The sequence below is a fragment of the Otolemur garnettii genome, unplaced genomic scaffold (assembly GCF_000181295.1).
Source record: "Otolemur garnettii isolate 467f Iridium unplaced genomic scaffold, OtoGar3 scaffold00112, whole genome shotgun sequence".
Classification (NCBI taxonomy): domain Eukaryota; kingdom Metazoa; phylum Chordata; class Mammalia; order Primates; family Galagidae; genus Otolemur; species Otolemur garnettii.
In genome coordinates this window covers 3903417-3907210 of record NW_003852507.1, presented here as the reverse complement: position 1 = coordinate 3907210, position 3794 = coordinate 3903417, and the positions used below count along the sequence as shown (strand labels likewise).

General features: G+C 40.2%; 1 protein-coding gene across 1 annotated transcript in view; it reads left to right on the top strand.

Annotated features, from left to right (window-relative positions):
- TEFM (transcription elongation factor, mitochondrial) overlaps positions 1-3794 on the top strand; it is a 16830-nt gene that overhangs the window by 10416 nt on the left and 2620 nt on the right. The window lies entirely within an intron of this gene.

Here is a 3794-nt window from a genome sequence, read left to right as displayed (position 1 = left end):
TGCTGTGACATCACAGCTCACAGCAACCTCCAGCTCTTGGGCTTAGGTGATTCTCTTGCCTCAGCCTCCTGAGTAGCTGGGACTATAGGCGCCTGGCCATTTTTGGTTGCAGTTTGGCTGGGGCTGGGTTTGAACCTACCACCCTTAGTATATGGGGCTGGTGCCCTACTCACTGAGCCACAGGTGCCGCCCTGTTCAGAATTTTTGCATGTATATTCATTAGTGAAATTGGTCTGAAATTCTTTTTATTTGGGTCTTTTCCTGGTTTTGGTATCACAGTGATGCTTGCTTCATAGAACATGTTGGGGAAGATTCCTTCCTCCTCAATTTTTTGGAATAATTTCTGCAGTATAGGAATAAGCTCTTCCATGAAGGTTTGATAGAATTCTGGTGTGAAGCCATTCGGACCAGGGCATTTTTTTTGGTTGGAAGATTTTTTATTGTTTCTTTGATCTCAGTGCTTGAAACTATTCTGTTCAGGAGCTCTGTTTCTTCCTGGCTAAGTCTAGGGAGAGGGTGTGCTTCCAAATATTGATCCATTTCCTTCACATTGTCAAATTTCTGGGCATAGAGTTTCTGGTAGTATTCAAAGATGATCTCTTGTATTTCTGTGGCATCAGTTGGTATTTCCCCTTTATTGATAATTTCTGATTGAGGTTACTAGAGATTTACTTTTCTATTTCTAGTTAGTCTGGCCAAAGGTTTATCTATTTATTTTTTCAAAAAACCAACTCCTTGTTTCATTAATTTTCTGAATTATTCTTTTGTTTTCAATTTCATTGATTGCTGATTTAATTTTGGATGTTTCTTCTCTTCTGCGGCATTTAGGCTTAGATTGTTGTTCTTTTTCCAATTCTATAAGATGGCTTGTGAGTTTGTTGATGTGCTCTATTTCTGTTTTTCGAATGTAGGCATCTGAAGCGATAAATTTTCCTCTCAGAACTGCTTTTGCAGTATCCCACAGGTTTTGGTAGCTTGTGTCTTCATTGTTGTTATGCTCAAGGAAGTTAATGATTCCCTCTTTTTTCTTCCTGCCCCCAACTGTCATTCAACAGAAGGCTGTTTAATATCCATGTCTTTGTGCAGAGTTGAATGTTTCTGTTGGAGTTGAGTTCCACCTTTAGTGCCTTGTGGTCTGAAAAGATACAAGGTAAAATTTCAGTTCTTTTGATTCTGTTGAGGTTTGTTTTGTGTCCTAGGATATGATCAATTTTGGAGAATGTTCCATGGGGCAATGAGAATGTATATTCTTTATTTTTGTTTAATTTCTGTTTAGAGGATCTGTCCAGCTCTGTAAGAGGAGTATTAAAGTCCCCTATTATTATGGTGTTATAGGATATCATGTTGCTCAGTCTGAGTAAAGCCTATTTCAAGAATCTGGGAGCATTTTTTTTTTTTTTTTTTTGCAGTTTTTGGCTGGGGCTGGGCTTAAGCCTGCCACCTCCAGCATATGGGGCTGGTGCCCTACTCTTTTGAGCCACAGGGGCCAGCCTAATCAGGAGCATTTAAGTTGGGTGCATAAATATTTAGAATTGAAACATCTTCCTGTTGTATTTTTCCCTTGACCAATATAAAGTGACCATCTTTGTCTTTTTTGACTTTAGTTGCTTTAAGTCCACATGTATCTGAAAATAGGATCGCAATTCCTCTTTTCTTCTGAATTCCATTTGCCTGAAAAATTGTCTTCAAACCCTTAACTTGTAGTTTTAATTCGTCTTTTGGAGGTAGGTCTATTTCCTGCAGACAGGAAATGGATGGCTTGTTTTTTAATCCAATCAGCCAACCTGTGCCTCTTCAGTGGGGAATTCAAGCCATTAACATTTATTGAGATAATTGCTAAGTGTGGTAGTGTTCTGGTCATCTTATTTTGTGAGAGCCCATTGTTTAGTTTTATCTTTTGCATCATTGTGGTAGTTAGGTTCTGTCCTTTACTCCTAGCAGCTTGAAGAATCTTTTCTTTTGTCTTGACTTGGACAGGTTCATCACAGTGTATCTTGGAGAAGCTTGATTAGAGTTGAGGCAACCTGGGGGTCCAACATCCTTCTAAAAGGAGTGTATCAGAAACTTTGGTGATATTTGGGAAATTTTCATTTATAATATTCTTTCTCTAGTATGGCTTCCATTCCCCTGGGGCATTCTTCTTCCCCTTCTAGGATACTTAGAACTCGTATGTTTGAATGCTTCCTAAAGTCCCATAATTCTGTGAACATTCTGCTTTCTCTCTTCTTTTCTGCCTCTTTAACTATCTGAGTTATCTCAAGAGCTTTGTCTCCACCTCTGAGATTCTTTCTTCTGCAGTCTAATCTGTTGTTGATACTTTCTATTGCATCTTTAGGTTCCCTAATTGACTGCTTCATTTCTTTCAGCTCTGATATAGCCTTTCTATATTCTTCATGTTGTTCATCTCTTATTTGATTCTGTTTTTGGATTTCCTTTTGGTTATTTTCCACTTTGTCAGCAGTTTCCTTCATTGTTTCCATCATTTCCTTCATTGTTTTCATCATCTGTATTCTAAATCCCCTTTCTGTCATTTCTAATGTTTCTTTATAGGTGGAATCATCTGCAGTAGCTACCTCACGGTCTCTTGGAGGGATTGCTCTGGACTGGTTTTTTTGTGTTGCCAGGATTTTTCTGCTGATTCTTCCTCATGAGTGCCCTAATTTTCCTTTCACTTCCTCTTGCTCTTTAAGTTACTGTGCCTCTGGACTAGGGTTTCAATGAGTCCTTTTGGTACAGGACCAGACGGATGAGAAGACTGAAGAACAAGAAGGGAAAAAAGAAAAAGAAAAAAGATAAAGGAGAGGGTGTGAATAAAAGAGAATATTGACAAAAAGGAACAGAAAGGGAAACAGGAGCAATAAAGGAGTACAGTAGGGTACTTTGACCCAACCTTAAAAACCCCCAACCTCTGGCGGGTGTTTAGGTTGGGTGGTTCCCTTGAGATCAGCAGCTCTTTGCTAGCCTGTTCAGGCACAGTACCTCCACCAAGTAGAGAGGAAAGACAAAAATGCTATAAATAAAACCAAAACAAGCAAACAGAAAACTTCATGAGATTAAATTGGGGGAAAAACCAAATAATAGGGGTAGAAACACTAGCAGAAATGAAGTTCTAATTGTTACAGAAGGCAACAATGGAAAATTATGTTTGAACTAGGAAAATGAAGAAAGAAAAGATAGAAAAAAAAAAAGAAAATCTAGAGGGAAAATGTTGCAATACAACCCCCCCCCCAAACAACCCCCCAAACAAAGTAGTAAATATTTCTTGCTAAAAACTGGGCAACAGGTGATCTTCTGGGGTATAAGATGTTAATCACAATGCTGATACAGCTATACAAGATGAAGACTGGAGGCCTCTGCCGATTTCTCAAACCCCACAGGGTGGAGAGCCTAAATCTCTCCTCAGCCTGCTTAAAAGGCACTTTAAAGTGTTAACCTTGGCTCAGCAGAAGCTTTGCAGAGCACTTGTGGCTGGGATAATTCCTGAAGTGGCTGTCTACTTACCCAGTGTGCCAAAACCAATCTCACTATCTATGCCCCTGAGGGCCAAGGCTGTAAGGCATCTCAGTCCCCGCCTTTAGGCTGCTCAGTCACTAGATTACTCCCCCAAGGTCTCCTGCCCAATCCTTGCTCTGTGACCTTGAGGGCGGAGCGTGCCAGGGCAGTTTTCCCACAGCCAAACAGTATTAGCTCCATCCAGCTTTGTGGCTCAGTCTGGGGCTCTAGACAATGCTTAAAGTCCTCTGCACTCTTGCCCAAGCTCTCCCAAGATAGTTCAACTGAGTGCCAAGTCCAAA